Source organism: Bos grunniens, chromosome 7 (assembly GCF_055505025.1).
Source record: "Bos grunniens cultivar Pamir isolate PY7600 chromosome 7, Bosgru_T2T1.0, whole genome shotgun sequence".
Taxonomy (NCBI): domain Eukaryota; kingdom Metazoa; phylum Chordata; class Mammalia; order Artiodactyla; family Bovidae; genus Bos; species Bos grunniens.
Window position 1 is genome coordinate 9,834,564 of NC_141171.1, and position 17,021 is coordinate 9,851,584.

The 17,021-nt window shown below is 37.1% G+C and overlaps 2 pseudogenes across 1 annotated transcript; one reads left to right on the forward strand and one right to left on the reverse strand.

The window, feature by feature from the left end:
- Positions 1-913: 913 nt before the first annotated feature.
- On the reverse strand, positions 914-9,406 carry LOC147368314 (cyclin-dependent kinase inhibitor 3-like; annotated as a pseudogene). The gene is made up of 2 exons (XR_015166608.1): positions 8,831-9,406; positions 914-999 (listed from the first exon to the last, which is right to left on the reverse strand). The product of XR_015166608.1 is annotated as a cyclin-dependent kinase inhibitor 3-like (transcript).
- Positions 9,407-12,470: 3,064 nt separating this feature from the next.
- Positions 12,471-13,441, forward strand: LOC147368315 (olfactory receptor-like protein OLF4; annotated as a pseudogene).
- The last annotated feature ends 3,580 nt before the right edge of the window (positions 13,442-17,021 follow it).

A 17,021-nucleotide genomic window follows, 5' to 3' on the forward strand; every position in this document is an offset into this window, starting at 1 on the left:
TGCTGTATTAATAGTAGTATCATTAATAGCATTAATGCTAGTAATAATAGCATTATTTCAATGTCCGTATAATATTCCATGGCTGTGTGACTCATACATTTGATGGTCTGTATCATTGTTTAGCAATAAGGACTATCATATCACTGCTACAAAATTATTTTGAGATTGTTAATTTAACATTGCACTTCTTTTTTTTTTTTTTTGATATTTCAGTTTGGTTTTCTTTTTTTTCTTTTTTTAATTTTATTTTATTTAACTTTGCAATATTGTATTGGTTTTGCCATATATCAAAATGAATCTGCCACATTGCACTTCTAAACCAAGGATAACTGTCCCTCAGGGGACATTGAGCAATATCAGTAGATATTTTTTGCTGTCACACTGATGAAGGGCAGGTGGTGGGCAAGGATGCTTCTAAACACCCTACAATGTACAGGACAGACCCCACCACAGAGAAGGACCTGGCAGAGAATATCCAGTAGTACAGAGACGGAGGACGCTGAGTTAAAGAATATTTGTGTTTCTATTATCAATAGCTGTTTTAGGTGGTTTCCACAATGTTCTCCATTTCATATCTCTGCCAGAGAAATTAGAGAGTTCCCCTTATGTCTGTAATACTTGTTTAAAAGTTTCAACCAATACAATATTATAAAGTAATTAGCCTCTAATTAAAATAAATACATTTAATTAACAAAAAGTTTCAACCTCAATCAACATTAAGTTTTTTCTGAGGCTGAAGGTTGTGAATTATTTTTTTTTTTTGAAAATTTTCAGTAAAATCTTTAGGAATATCTGCACATGTACATTTACATTCATTACATTCAGTTTGATAACACTAGTAGTTTCAATACAAATGCTATTAGAGAACTCAAATTTCAGACATGGTCATATATATATGCAATTTGAAATTCTTTTATCTAGATACAGATCTTGATAGTGAATTTCTTGATGAAAGTGTGCAGCTAGCTTTTCCTGGAACTCATGAAGTTAATTATATTGCTGAAAAAAGTAAAGATACACTGAAATACATTGTAGAAAGCTAATTGCCAGAGTAGTCATGATACTAGTTGGAATCAGGAATCAAAATAATACTTGGTAAAAATGATTCTACATCCTTTTGGGTAAGGAGGTATTTACATCTTGGGGAAGTTTTATCTTCCAGTGAAGCTACGTACAGGGCTTCTTTCATGGCTCAGTGGTAAAGAATCCACCTACAATGCAGAAGACCCGAGGTCAATCCCTAGGTCAGGAAGATCCCCTGGAGGAGGGCATGGTAACCCACTCCAGTTTTCCTGCCCAGGAAATCCCATGGCCAAAGCAGCCTGGAGGGCGACAGTCCACGGGGTTGTAAAGAGTTGGGCACGACCTAGTGACTAAACAACAACAAAAGCTATATATAGTGTGAAAAACTTGCTTTAAAAATCTCGAAAAAATAGCAGCTATCATGAAATACAGATGAGCATTTTACGTCTGTAAAATCGTTTTTCCCTTTACTGGCAGGAGCAAATAAGATTAAACACATGAAGTGAAAGTGAAAGTCGATCAGTTGTGTCCGACTCTTTGCAACCCCATGGAATTCTTTAGGCCAGAATACAGGAGTGGGAAGCCGTTCCCTTCAGGGGATCTTCCCAACCCAGGGATCGAAACCAGGTCTGGTATTCTATTTCTAATGCATTTTCTCCTGGGGAGTAAGTCTACAGGGAAGGGCACTGTCTGCAGCAATTAACAGTATATTCAAGAAAAATCTATTTATTGGTTTACAGAAGCCTTAGTTGTCTGCTTTTTGTGATGATAAAATCATTTTGGAACAATTTTCATAATAGAAAATACTGAAATAAAATTACTAATCTTAACAGATAAGCAAAATAGATTCTTTAATTAATTCATTTGGAGTTTAACAGCTGCCCAGAGGATATTCTTTCCCTGCCCAAAATCTCATTTTGTATTACTATTGAGAAGTTGGGCTTGCATACTGCTATCTTAACTTATATCAGCATAGAGCTGGAAAACCATGTTTGCCCCAGAATGCTGAGGTGATAAATAGCCCATATTAATGTCGGGTTAAGATTAAAGATGCAAAACACTCATATACGCACACATATACATACGTTTGTCCATGTAATTTGTTCTTGTCAAAAAGACACTTGGGAATATCTTAAATTTGAACATCATTTGATTTTAACAGGTAACAAGAGGGAGCTTCTGTTTTCAGAACCTGCTCCTCTGACTTAGTCCTAAAGCTGAGACCAGGTAACTGGGAAAGGAAGGCAAGCTAGCATTGTTGTTCTGTCACTAAGTCGTGTCCAAGTCTTTGCAACCCAATGAACTGCTGCATGCCATGCTTCTCTGTCCATAACTATCTCCCTGAGTTTCCTCAAACTCATGTCCATTGAATCAGTGATGCCATCCAACCATCTCATCCTCTGTGACCCCCTTCCCTTGCCCTCAATTTTCCCCAGCATTAGTCTTTTCCAGTGAGCCAGCTCTTCTCATCAGGTGGCTGAAGTATTGGAGCTTCGGCTTCAGCATCACCCCTTCCAATGAATATTCAGGGTTGATTTCCTTTAGGATTGACTGGTCCAAGGGACTCTCAAGAGTCTTCTCCAGCACCACAGTTGGAAAGTGTTAATTCTTTGGCACTCAGCCTTCTTTATGGTCCAACTCTCACATCCATTCCTGACTATTGGAAAAACCATCGCTTTGACTATACAGACCTTTGTTGGCAAAGTGATGTCTCTGCTTTTTAAAACTCTGTCACTGCTGAGTTTTCCAAAGTTTTAAAAAGCCGTGTCTAGGTTTGACATAGCTATTCTTCCAAAGAGCAAGCATCTTTTAATTTTGTGACTGCAGTCACCATCTGCATTGATTCTGGAGCCCAAGAAAATGAAATCTGACACTGTTTCCACATTTCCCCCATCTATTTGCCAAGAAGTGATAGGCTGTCTTACACCTTCATCAAGAGACTCTTTATGGTTTCTCTTCACTTTCTGCCATTAAAGTGGTATAACCTGCGTATATGAGGTTGCTAATATTTCTCCTGGCAATCTTGATTCCAGTTTGTTATTCACCAGCATTTTGCATGATGTATTCTGCATGTAAGTTAAATAAGCAGGGTGATAATATACAGCCTTGATGTACTCCTTTCCCATTTTGGAACCAGTCTGTTTTTCCATGTCCAGTTCTAACTTGCTTCTTTTCAGCATACAGGTTTCTCGGGAGGAAGGTAAGGTGGCCTGGTATTCCCATCTCTTTAAGAATTTTCCACAGCTGCTTGTGATCCACAGTCAAAGGCTTTAGCATAGTCAGTGAAGCAGAAGTAGATTTTTTTTTTACTTCCCTTGCTTTTTCTATGATGCAATGTATGTTGGAGATTCGATCTCTGGTTCCTCTGCCTTTTCTAAATCCAGCTTGTACATCTGGAGGTTCTGGGTTCACATACTGCTGAAGCCTAGCTTGAAGGGTTTTGAGCAAAATCTTGCTGACATGTGAGATGAGTGCAATTGTATGGTAATTTGAACATTCTTTGGCCTTGCTTTTCTTTGGGATTGAAATGAAAACTGACCTTTTCCAGTCCTGTGGCCACTGCTGAGTTTTCCAAATTTGCTGGCATAACGAGTATAGCAGTTTAACAGCAGCATCATTTTTTTTCTAATTTTATTTTATTTTTAAACTTTACATAATTGTATCAGTTTTGCCAAATATCAAAATGAATCCGCCACAGGTATACATGTGTTCCCCATCCCGAACCCTCCTCCCTCCTCCCTCCCCATACCATCCCTCTGGGCCGTCCCAGTGCACCAGCCCCAAGCATCCAGCACCATGCATCGAACCTGGACTGACAACTCGTTTCCTACATGATATTTTACATATTTCATTGCCATTCTCCCAAATCTTCCCACCCTCTCCCTCTCCCACAGAGTCCATAAGACTGTTCTATACATCAGTGTCTCTTTTGCTGTCTCGTACACCGGGTTATTGTTACCATCTTTCTAAATTCCATATATATGCGTTAGTATACTGTATTGGTGTTTTTCCTTCTGACGTACTTCACTCTGTATAGTAGGCTCCAGTTTCATCCACCTCATTAGAACTGATTCAAATGTATTCTTTTTAGTGGCTGAGTAATACTCCATTGTGTATATTTACCACTGCTTTCTTATCCATTCATCTGCTGATGGACATCTAGGTTGCTTCCATGTCTTGGCTATTATAAACAGTGCTGCGATGAACATTGGGGTACACGTGTCTCTTTCCCTTCTGGTTTCCTCAGTGTGTATGCCCAGCAGTGGGGTTGCTGGATCATAAGGCAGTTCTATTTCCAGTTTTTTAAGGGATCTCCACACTGTTCTCCATAGTGGCTGTACTAGTTTGCATTCCCACCAACAGTGTAAGAGGGTTCCCTTTTCTCCACACCCTCTCCAGCATTTATTATTTGTAGACTTTTGGATCGCAGCCATTCTGACTGGTGTGAAATGGTACCTCATAGTGGTTTTGATTTGCATTTCTCTGATAATGAATGATGTTGAGCATCTTTTCATGTGTTTGTTAGCCATCTGTATGTCTTTTTTGGAGAAATGTCTATTTAGTTCTTTGGCCCATTTTTTGATTGGGTCGTTTATTTTTCTGGAGTTGAGCTGTAGGAGTTGCTTGTATATTTTTGAGATTAGTTGTTTGTCGGTTGCTTCATTTGCTATTATTTTCTCCCATTCTGAAGGCTGTTTTTTCACCTTGCTAATAGTTTCCTTTGATGTGCAGAAGCTTTTAAGGTCAATTAGGTCCCATTTGTTTATTTTTGCTTTTATTTCCAATATTCTGGGAGGTGGGTCATAGAGGATCCTGCTGTGATGTATGTCAGAGTGTGTTTTGCCTATGTTCTCCTCTAGGAGTTTTATAGTTTCTGGTCTTACATTTAGATCTTTAATCCATTTTGAGTTTATTTTTGTGTATGGTGTTAGAAAGTAGTCCAGTTTCATTCTTTTACAAGTGGTTGACCAGTTTTCCCAGCACCACTTGTTAAAGAGATTGTCTTTAATCCATTGTATATTCTTGCCTCCTTTGTCAAAGATAAGGTGTCCATATGTGCGTGGATTTTTCTCTGGGCTTTCTATTTTATTCCATTGATCAATATTTCTGTCTTTGTGCCAGTACCATACTGTCTTGATGACTGTCGCTTTATAGTAGAGCCTGAAGTCAGGTAGGTTGATTCCTCCAGTTCCATTCTTCTTTCTCAAGATCGCTTTGGCTATTCGAGGCTTTTTGTATTTCCATACAAATTGTGAAATTATTTGTTCTAGCTCTGTGAAGAATACTGTTGGTAGCTTGATAGGGATTGCGTTGAATCTATAAATTGCTTTGGGTAGTATACTCATTTTCACTATATTGATTCTTCCAATCCATGAACATGGTATATTTCTCCATCTATTAGTGTCCTCTTTGATTTCTTTCACCAGTGTTTTATAGTTTTCTATATATAGGTCTTTAGTTTCTTTAGGTAGATATATTCCTAAGTATTTTATTCTTTCCGTTGCAATGGTGAATGGAATTGTTTCCTTAATTTCTCTTTCTGTTTTCTCATTATTAGTGTATAAGAATGCAAGGGATTTCTGTGTGTTGATTTTATATCCTGAAACTTTACTATAGTCATTGATTATTTCTAGTAATTTTCTGGTGGAATCTTTAGGATTTTCTATGTAGAGAATCATGTCATCTGCAAATACTGAGAGTTTTACTTCTTATTTTCCAATTTGGATTCCTTTTATTTCTTTTTGTGCTCTGATTGCTGTGACCAAAACTTCCAAAACTATGTTGAATAGTAATGGTGAAAGTGGGCACCCTTGTCTTGTTCCTGACTTTAGAGGAAATGCTTTCAATTTTTCACCATTGAGGAGAATGTTTGCTGTGGGTTTGTCATATATAGCTTTTATTATGTTGAGGTATGTTCCTTCTATTCCTGCTTTCTGGAGAGTTTTTTATCATAAATTGATGTTGAATTTTGTCAAAGCCTTTCTCTGCATCTATTGAGATAATCATATGGTTTTTATTTTTCAATTTGTTAATGTGGTGTATTACATTGATTGATTTGCGGATATTGAAGAATCCTTGCATCCCTGGGATAAAGCCCACTTGATCATGGTGTATGATCTTTTTTATGTGTTGTTGGATTCTGATTGCTAGAATTTTGTTAAGGATTTTTGCATCTATGTTCATCAGTGATATTGGCCTGTAGTTTTCTTTTTTTGTGGCATCTTTGTTAGGTTTTGGTATTAGTGTGATGGTGGCCTCATAGAATGAGTTTGGAAGTTTACCTTCCTCTGCAATTTTCTGGAAGAGTTTGAGCAGGATAGGTGTTAGCTCTTCTCTAAATTTTTGGTAGAATTCAGCTGTGAAGCCGTCTGGACCTGGGCTTTTGTTTGCTGGAAGATTTTTGATTACAGTTTCAATTTCCATGCATGTGATGGGTCTGTTAAGATTTTCTATTTCTTCCTGGTCCAGTTTTGGAAAGTTGTACTTTTCTAAGAATTTGTCCATTTCTTCCACGTTGTCCATTTTATTGGCATATAATTGTTGATAGTAGTCTCTTATGATCCTTTGTATTTCTGTGTTGTCTGTTGTGATCTCTCCATTTTCGTTTCTAATTTTGTTGATTTGATTTTTCTCCCTTTGTTTCTTGATGAGTCTGGCTAATGGTTTGTCCATTTTATTTATCCTTTCAAAGAACCAGCTTTTGGCTTTGTTGATTTTTGCTATGGTCTCTTTTGTTTCTTTTGCATTTATTTCTGCTCTAATTTTTAAGATTTCTTTCCTTCTACTAACCCTGGGGTTCTTCATTTCTTCCTTTTCTAGTTGCTTTAGGTGTAGAGTTAGGTTATTTATTTGACTTTTTTCTTGTTTCTTGAGGTGTGCCTGTATTGCCATGAACTTTCCCCTTAGGACTGCTTTTACCGTGTCCCACAGGTTTTGGGTTGTTGTGTTTTCATTTTCATTCGTTTCTATGCAAATTTTGATTTCTTTTTTGATTTCTTCTGTGATTTGTTGGTTATTCAGCAGTGTGTTGTTCAGCCTCCATATGTTGGAATTTTTAATAGTAAAGGATATTCTCTAGACAGGAAACACAAAAACAGTGTATAAACTCAAACCCAAAACAATAAAGTAAATGGCAATGGGATCATACTTATCAGTAATTACCTTAAACGTAAATGGGTTGAATGCCCCAACCAAAAGACAATGACTGGCTGAATGGATACAAAAACAAGACCCCTACATATGTTGTCTACAAGAGACCCACCTCAAAACAGGGGACACATACAGACTGAAAGTGAAGGGCTGGAAAAAGATTTTCCATGCAAATAGGGACCAAAAGAAAGCAGGAGTAGCAATACTCATATCCGATAAAATAGACTTTAAAACAAAGGCTGTGAAAAGAGACAAAGATGGTCACTACATAATGATCAAAGGATCAATCCAAGAAAAAGATATAACAATTATAAATATATATGCACCCAACACGGGAGCACCACAGTACGTAAGACAAATGCTAACAAGTATGAAAGGAGAAATTAACAATAACACAATAATAGTGGGAGACTTTAATACCCCACTTACACCTATGGATAGATCAACTAAACAGAAAATTAACAAGGAAACACAAACTTTAAATGATACAATAGACCAGTTAGACCTAATTGATATCTATAGGACATTTCATCCCAAAACAATGAATTTCACCTTTTTCTCAAGCGCACATGGAACCTTCTCCAGGATAGATCACATCCTGGGCCATAAAGCTAGCCTTGGCAAATTCAAAAAAATAGAAATCATTCCAAGCATTTTTTCTGACCACAATGCAGTAAGATTAGATCTCAATTACAGGAGAATAACAGCAGCATCTTTTAAAGCTCAGCTGGGATTCCATTACCTCCACTAGTTTTGTTTGTAGTAATGCTTCCTAAGATTCACTTGACTTCACACTCCAGGATGTCTGGCTCTAGGTGAGCACACCATTGTGGTTATCTGGGTCATTAATATCTTTTTTGCATAGTTCTTCTGTGTATTCTTGCCACCTCTTCTTAATATCTTCTGCTTCTGTTAGGTCCATACCGTTTCTGTCCTTTATTGTGCCCATCTTTGAATGAAATATTCCCTTGCTAACTCCAATTTTTCTTAAAAGAGATCTCTAGTCTTCCCATTCTATTGTTTTCTGCTGTTTCCTTTCATAGTTACTTAAGAAGGCTTTCTTATCTCTCCTTGCTATTTTCTGGAACTCTGCATTCAGTTGGGTGTATTTTTCTGTTGGCATGACAGATCTACAAATCAGTAATATCCTTGGGGCACTACTACTCAGTGTTTTTTGTTTTAAAGAGAAAGTAAATGGAAAGATGTCACTTTGGTTAGTCACAGCAAAGGATAACTAGAATGACCTTACATTTTTTTTTTTTTTCTATTAGTCATTCATCTGTTTGTTAAATGTTTAATGATACCGTAAGAGGATCTTCATTAGCTACTTTTAGGTCAAAAGTCTACCCAGGAAACTACCAATTTTATAGTAAAAATTGCCTCATTTTTCCAGGTGACAGAATTCATTCCCAGAACTGAATGGGCAAAAACTGAAAAGGAATGGATACTGGATGAATAAACTGGAAAGTTCACAATTTTTCATTATTTTGTTTGGAAAAGCTGAACTTACTTAAATGTAAATTTAAAAAGTCAAAATATAAACAGGTGATACATGGATAACAGGATGCTTTGGATTTTCATGGCCCCTTTGAGGACGTGTTGCACTGTGACAGTTCATCCCTAACCACAGCCTCATGAGAACAGTCACCCTTCTTACTTTTATGGTCTGTATTGCTCCAGATACTCTCAGGTCCCTCAGGCTGTCGATGGCTTGCTGCAGTGATACTGTGTCAGACAGGTATAGGAGGAGACAAGCAGCTATGTATTAAGGTTTTCCGGTTATTTTTAAGGCAAATTTCAAGCTCCTCCATAATTTCACAGCAGCTGGTGATGTCAGGAGTCCCTCCATCTGGAATTGGATGGTGATGAGTGATAATTCCATACTGATGGTAGAGATCCAAAAGGTTTGGAACTCTATGGTGCAGAAAACAAATATGTCTTGTATACCATAGCTCCTTAGTTCTTCTGTATCTTTTTGGATATTTCTTCTAACATCTTTAAATTTGCAACCTGGAAGAGCACATAAACCAAGAAACTGAGAACAATTCACTCGTGACAGGGGTAGCCATGATATCTGAATTGGAGTCTGTTCATCTTCAATAGGCTCTTCATCTGATGAGTCAAACTCACTTGTTTGCATTGAACTAGGCGGCTTCATTGCGGGCCACCCCACGTCCAGATCGACCACCACCTCCCTTAGGCAGCACCAGTATCTCAGCCTCCGCCCCGAGATGAGCCACAAGGTTGTGAATTAGATATCTTCCTGTTTATTAAACTAGTACTCACTTTGAGCAAAGATTTGTATATTCAGTCAGGAAGTTATTTCTTATTATTACCATACATCTACATAACTTTATGCCTTCTTCTCAACAGTTAACCGCATGTCCAAAGATTTTTTATGAAATATTGTTCTGCAGTTGATTTTGGGGTGTGTATTTTTGACCATAAAATGTTTTAAATTTTATATAGTTAAATTTGTTTTTCTTTTTACTTCTGATTTTCTCCCTTGATAAGAATAGTTTTCTCACCTGTAGATTTTTATGTATGGTTTTATATGATCATCTGAAATGGACTGTTTGATTTTACACTGGGGACTTTTGTCTTTTTTAAAAAGATGCATTAAATAGGAAACCACTTCATTTCCTTCCACATAGATGACCATTTATTCCAAATTTTATTCAACAATCCAGCCTTTTCCAATCAAATTGAAGTACAAAAAAATTAAAAAAAAGTTGGAGTACAATCTTCCCATACACTAGTGTTCATATCTAAGGGGATCTAATTCCTAATCATTCAACAAATATTAACAATACACAGGCTATTTGCTAGAAATTCCCAGGTAGATTATATATTAGATTCTCCTGAGTCAAGGTCTTTTCTAAATTAGTTATTAATTCATTATTAATTATTGTTTTGATTGTTCTGTTACTGCTAAAAACTGAATGGAACATCAAAAATTGATTAAAACATAATGGTTTTGATGTTCCGTTTAGTTTTGTTTAATGCATTTATCTGAAATTACTCTTTTAACTGGTTTAACATTTTTGCCGTTCTATTTCATAATTTATAATTTTCTTAATTGTGTTTTTAAAATAAATGCACATGTATTCATGTACATATGGGAAAATAAGAAGTAAACAAGGAAGCTGAAATCACTGATGCTTGGAATCTCGCATTATAGTGACAACATCACAGTATACTGAAATAAAGGTGTCCTTAGGCTTAAATCTGGAGAAGGTAATGGCACCCCACTCCAGTACTCTCGCCTAGAAAATCCCATGGACAGAGGAGCCTGGTAGGCTGCAGTCCATGGGGTCGTGAAGAGTCGGACAGGACTGAGCGACTTGACTTTCACTTTTCACTTTCATGCATTGGAGAAGGAAATGGCAACCCACTCCAGTGTTCTTGCCTGGAGAAACCCAGGGACAGGGGAGCCTGGTGGGCTGCCGTCTATGGGGTCGCACAGAGTTGGACACGATTGAAGCAACTTAGCAGCAGCAGCAGCATGCTTAAATCATGTGAAGAAATTTATCCAGAATAAGAGAATGAATTTTCATGACCTCATGTACTCACAGCGTATGGTCTGGAAAAGTCCTTGCATGCTGTCCAAAGATCAGAACTAGAATTAGGATGTTCCCAGTGGATTTGTGAAAAAAATTAAAAACATTTAGCCCAAGAATAACAAATAAAATATATCTCATTAAAAACAAAAACAAAAACAAAACAAAACAGAGATAAGGGCACTTTCCTGGCTCTCCAGTGGTTAGGACTTTGCCTTCCAGTGCATGGGCTGTGGGTTCGATCCCTGGTTGGGAAGGTAAGATCCCACATGTCTCACAGCTAAAGACCTAGAACATAAAACAGACGTAATATTGGAACACTTTCAAAAAGGCTAAAAATGGTCCACATCAAAAAAAAAAAAAAAAAAAAAGAGAGAGAGAGAGAGAGACAGGGCAAATTGGTATGGTTTTTCACACCCTACAGATATCATTGCTTCTGTGTATTTTTCTTTCTGATCTTTCCTGGGTATCAAGGGATATAGCTGAAGTTGAAATGTTGCCAAATCAAGAACACCACATTGTCTGAGGGGCTGTTTGAGCTTGTTAGATTGTTCCCCTTTATTTTATCTCTCTCTCTCCCATGCTTTTTATATTTATTTAAATATAGGGCAGAAAGTCATTGTAGCTAAAAGGAATCTCAACTGTATTATTCACTCAGTAGCTTGTGAACTGGAATTTCTGGGTACTATTTAAACATCCTTTAGGAGAAAGATAATCTGATCTCACAAGCTTGAGGTGCCATCACCCATGGCTTAAGGAAGATGGTTCTGGGCGAGAAATTCATACAGTAACACAGCCCAGGAGGCTATGGTGTGTGTGTATACTTGTGCCTTGTGGAGTGAGAGCAGTTGTTAAAGCAAAGGCAACTGCACTCACATATTAAGGTGACGTAATAAGGTGACAGAGGCCAAAACTCCATCAAAGATGGTACTAAGAAGATGATCTGATATAATTTACAGGATTTCTTTGCAGCTAAATGCATAAAGTTCTGGAAACAACATGGAAGGACGGATTCTCTATGGACTGAAGGTTCAGCTATAGCAGGGAAGCCACCTTGCTCCTCAGCATCCTTGACACCATCTCTAACCACTCCCCTTCCTGCTTATTCCTTCACTCCACCGGCTTCCTTGCATTTGAACATGTGACCAGCTTCTTCCTTAGTTACTTTGCAGTGGCCGTTCCCTCTGCCAGACACACACTTCTCCTGGTATCACGATATTACCTTCTCTCTTTGCCTTGATGTATCTTCGTAGAACCCTTTGTTTGTAAGCCTTGCCTGAATACTTGGTACAAAATAATGTTCATACTACACTCTCCTTTTTACGTGTTTTTGTTTTCTTCACAACACCTGTCACCTTCTAACATATTCTATATTTATTTGAATATCATCTTTTACCACCCTTGGAGTGTGAGAGATTTGTTTCTAAGTGTCTCTATTTATCCCCGATATGTACTTGAAACATGTTGACTAGCATAATGTTTCTCAAATGCATAAAAGACTTTCTCATTAAAACTGTAAATGCATGAACTCCTTGGAAATGTTCTGAGAATGAGACAAAAGTATCTAATTAGAGGTGAAACGGAATATACCTTCAAGGAGAATTTATCTATATACAACTCATTAACATCAATTTCTTGTCAGCAAAATAGAAATTACAGAAGTTCAGCTATGTGTCTTACACCTGTTTGAAAAGTATTCATGCTATTTTCTTTTTTCCCAGTAGTCATTTCCATCACATGGAATCAAGGAACAAGACACAAACTTCAGGATTTCTCCTTCTGGGACTTTCAGAAGAGCCAGCATTGCAGCCCCTTATATTTGGGCTTTTCCTCTTCATGTACCTGATAACTGTGATTGGAAACCTGCTCATCATCCTGGCCATCAGCTCAGACCCCCACCTTCACACCCCCATGTACTTCTTCCTCTCTAACCTGTCTTTTGTAGACATCTGTTTTACATCCACCACCATCCCAAAGATGCTGTGGAACATCCAGACACAGAGCAAAGGCATCACCTATGAAGGCTGCATTGTCCAGGTGTATTTTTACTTACTCTTTGCAGCATTAGATGACTTTCCCCTGACCATGATGGCCTATGACCGGTATGTGGCTATCTGTCACCCCTGCACTACACAGTCATCATGAACCCCCGGCTCTGTGGACTGCTGGTGCTGGTGTCCTGGATCTTGAGTGCCCTCTTTCCCCTGTTACACAGCTTAACGGTGTTGCAACTGTCCTTCTGCTCAGACTTGGAAATCCACCACTTTTTCTGTGAAATCACATGGCTGATCAGACTGGCCTGTTCTGACCCCTTTCTCAATAACATGGTGGTGTATTTTTGATCTGTAATTCTCCGAGGTGTTCCCCTGGCTAGTATCCTTTACTCTTACACTAAAATAGTGTTCTCTATCTGTGGAATCTCATCAGCTCAGAGGCAGTATAAAGCATTCTCCACCTGTGCATCTCACCTCTCAGTTGTCTCCTTATTTTATTGTTCAGCCTTAGGAGTGTATCTTAGCTTCACTGCTACCCACAGCTCACACATGAGTGCTATAGTATTGGTGATGTACACTGTGGTCACACCCATGCTGAATCCCTTCATCTATAGTCTGAGAAATAAAGACATAAAAAGGGCTCTGAAAAGATTCTTTGGGATGGAAATGTTTGTAAAAGGGCCATTTGCCCTTGGGCTGAAAAACTGCCCATGATAGCAGGGTCAAAGCCTCATAGGGGGATATGTGATTCCTTGATTAGAATATGATAATAGCAATTGCTTCTTCAGTTTATAGCCTGGTATTTCCATTTTTTTTATTTCAACTTCTCTATATGATTTTAAAAGCATCCTTTCTTAACTTTTCTGTTCCCTATCATCTAAGATTTTTCTCTTGTTATTTTTCTACTCTTTCAAATTGATTCAAAACCATGTGTGAAACATATGTAAATTCCCATTTATCTCATGATGCTTCATACATTTCTTAAGAATAAATTCTTCTGAAATGATATACTTTATACTGAATAATTTTTCTTTCTTTTTGCTGAAAGAATAATCATGAACTGTGCTACTTCTGTAGGAAAAAAACTAACTTGGAAACCAAACCAATTACATAGTTTCAAGGAGAGTAAATGGGGAACTACAGTTTATCATGCCTTAGTTTTTCATACCTTGGAGCATCACTACCATAATTGCTTTTTTTGAAAATGTAGATGTTAACAGGTAGTGTATTTCATAAATGGTCATCTGGTTTTACTCATTCACAGGGTACAATTCTTTATTTAACCTAGCATCTACATTCTCTATAGGAGTTACTGGTAAAGCTGATCATCAAATGCATGTCTCTAATTGACCTCTATGTGAAACAGAAATTTCAATAAAGACTTTGACATAATAAGACCTAGAGTCAGAGAGACCTTAAGTATGATGCAGCAAAAATTTATGTCAGATTGTATCTTTGCAAATTATTTTTTCATGATGTCCATTTACTTATTGAGGTATGTAATTTAGTATCTGTGTGTAAAGGGGTTTATTGTTGGGGCAAAAGAGTTTTTGGCATGATTATATCTTTCTGCTTGCAAATTTCCATTGTTGCCTACAAATAAATGGCTCCTTCCATTGCTCTAGTTGAAATATTTTCCCCATTCCATTTCTGTATAATCAATGCAAGAAGGAATGAATAATATAAATATCATATTTATATGACATGCACAATATATATAATATTATATATATATATCCAAATTATGGTTCATTAGACCTTAAATTCCCTTCTAGTCCTGTGATAAATGGGCTTCTCTGATAGCTCATTTGGTAAAGAATCCTCCTACAAAACAGGAGACCCTAGTATGATTCCTGGGTCAGGAAGATTCACTGTAGAAGTGGATAGGCTACCCACTCCAGTGTTCTTGGGCTTCCTTTATGGCTCAGCTAGTAAAGAATCCACCTGCAATGCAGGAGACCTGGGTTGGGAAGATCCCCTGGAGAAGGGAAAGGCTACCACTCCAGCATTCTGGTCTGGAGAATTCCATGGACTGTACAGTCCATGGCGTCACAAAGAGTCCGACTGAGTGACTTTCATGTTTTCACTTTCCTGTGATAAAGGTATATGTTTCTCACAAATAGGCATATCCTTTTAACCTTTTTTGCTTACCTACAAGGAAAACTAAATGGAATCCCTTTAAAAAAATTGTATGACATAAACTTGAATAATAGAGAAGTCATGAATGCTATTCAGATATCGTAACAATTGCCTAGAAATAAAGCAACATATTATTATAATTGTCTCAGTTCTGTTCACTTGGATTAGTGTATATCAATTAGCTGTTGCTACATAACAAGTCATCCTAAAAGCAAATTATTTAGTATAATGATTTTTTTTTATGTAATGAGTTTCTATGTTGGGGAGTTGATCTGAGTTATGATTGTTTCCTCATGGATCTACTGACAGTCAGCTGTCAGACTCTATTTTGTGTTTTAAAGGCTGCTCCATGATGGTATGTTCAGCTACAGTGGTCTTCTGTCTTAAACTACCTTATGTCAATTTCTTCCTTTTATGTAAGTAGGTTAGTCTTTAGTTTATTGAGGATGGTGACTGCATGAGAGTTGGACCATAAAGAAGGCTGAGCATCAAAGAGTTGATGCTTTCCAACTGTGGTGTTGGAGAAAACTCTTGAGAGTCCCTTGGTGTGCAAGGAAATCAAACCCATCAATCCTACAGGAAATCAACCCTGAATATTCATTGGAAGAACTGATGCTGAAGCTAAAGTGCCAATATGTTGGCCACTCGATATGAAGAACTGACTCATTGGAAAAGATCCTGAAGCTGGGAAAGGTTGAAGGTAAAAGGAGAAGGAGGTAGCAGAGGATGAGGTGGTTGGATTGCATCATTGACTCAATGGACATGAATTTGAGTTAGCTCTGGGAAATGGTGAAGGCCAGGAAAGCCTGGCATGCTGCAGTCCATTGGGTTGCAAAGAGTCAGATATGACTTAGAGATTGAACAACAGTCTTTTACTTTATAAGAAAAAAAAAAAACTTTATTTCTCAAACGTTAATCACTATATTTAAATTTCACTGTTCCTAAATCCATATATGCCACTTTGCTTTCTTCCCAGTTATAGGAGCTACCTCTTACCAGTATTAATGTGATTAATATACTACCCTTGGAAAAGACCCTGATGCTGGGAAAGATTGAAAGCAGGAGGAGAAGGGTATGACAAAGGATGAGATGGTTGGATGGCATCATTGACTCAATGGACATGAGTTTGAGTAAGTTCCAGGAGTTGGTGATGGACAGGGAGGCCTGGAGTGCTGCAGTCCATGGGGTTGCAAAGAGTTGGACATGACTGAGCAACTGAACTGAACTGAACTGAACAGAACATACTACCCTTAAAAATGCACAACCAGAAAATTTTAATTCTTAACTAATTCATTAGAGTGTAAATATAATAAACAACACATTTTACAAATATACAATTTTATAAATGTCAAAATCAGCAGTATACTACATGGTTCCATTTGTGTATAATTTTAAAAGGTCCACAATGCATTTTAATTTCTTTATAATGTTATTGTTAATAATGCAAATGCCCTGAGCCTCAGTTTTATCTTTCAGAAGAAAATGTGAGATGATAAATCCTAACTTTACTTGGAGGTTGTGATGAATGTATAAAATGTATGTAAATACTTCTCTGAGTCTCCAAATATTGTTAAAGTTTAGGAATATGTATATGTGTCTGTATCTGTATACACTTTCTCTGAAATAAACACACGTGCACACATATATTTAAATGTACTGCTTCATTTGTAATTCCATCCATTGTGCTGAAAGAAAACGTGAGAGAAAGTTGGAAGGATAGAAGTAAAAAAAAGAATTCTTGGCTATTTGAGGTTTTTTGTATTTCCATACAAATTGTGAAATTATTTGTTCTAGCTTTGTGAAGAATACCGTTGGTAGCTTCATAGGGATTGCATTGAATCTATAAATTGCTTTGGGTAGTATACTCATTTTCACTATATTGATTCTTCCAATCCATGAATATGGTATATTTCTCCATCTATTAGTGTCCTCTTTGATTTCTTTCACCAGTGTTTTACAGTTTTCTATATATAGGTCTTTAGTTTCTTTAGGTAGATATATTCCTAAGTATTTTATTCTTTTTATTGCAATGGTGAATGGAATTGCTTCCTTAATTTCTCTTTCTGTTTCTCATTATTAGTGTATAGGAATGCAAGGGATTTCTGTGTGTTGATTTTATATCCTGCAACTTTATTATAATCATTGATTAGTTCTA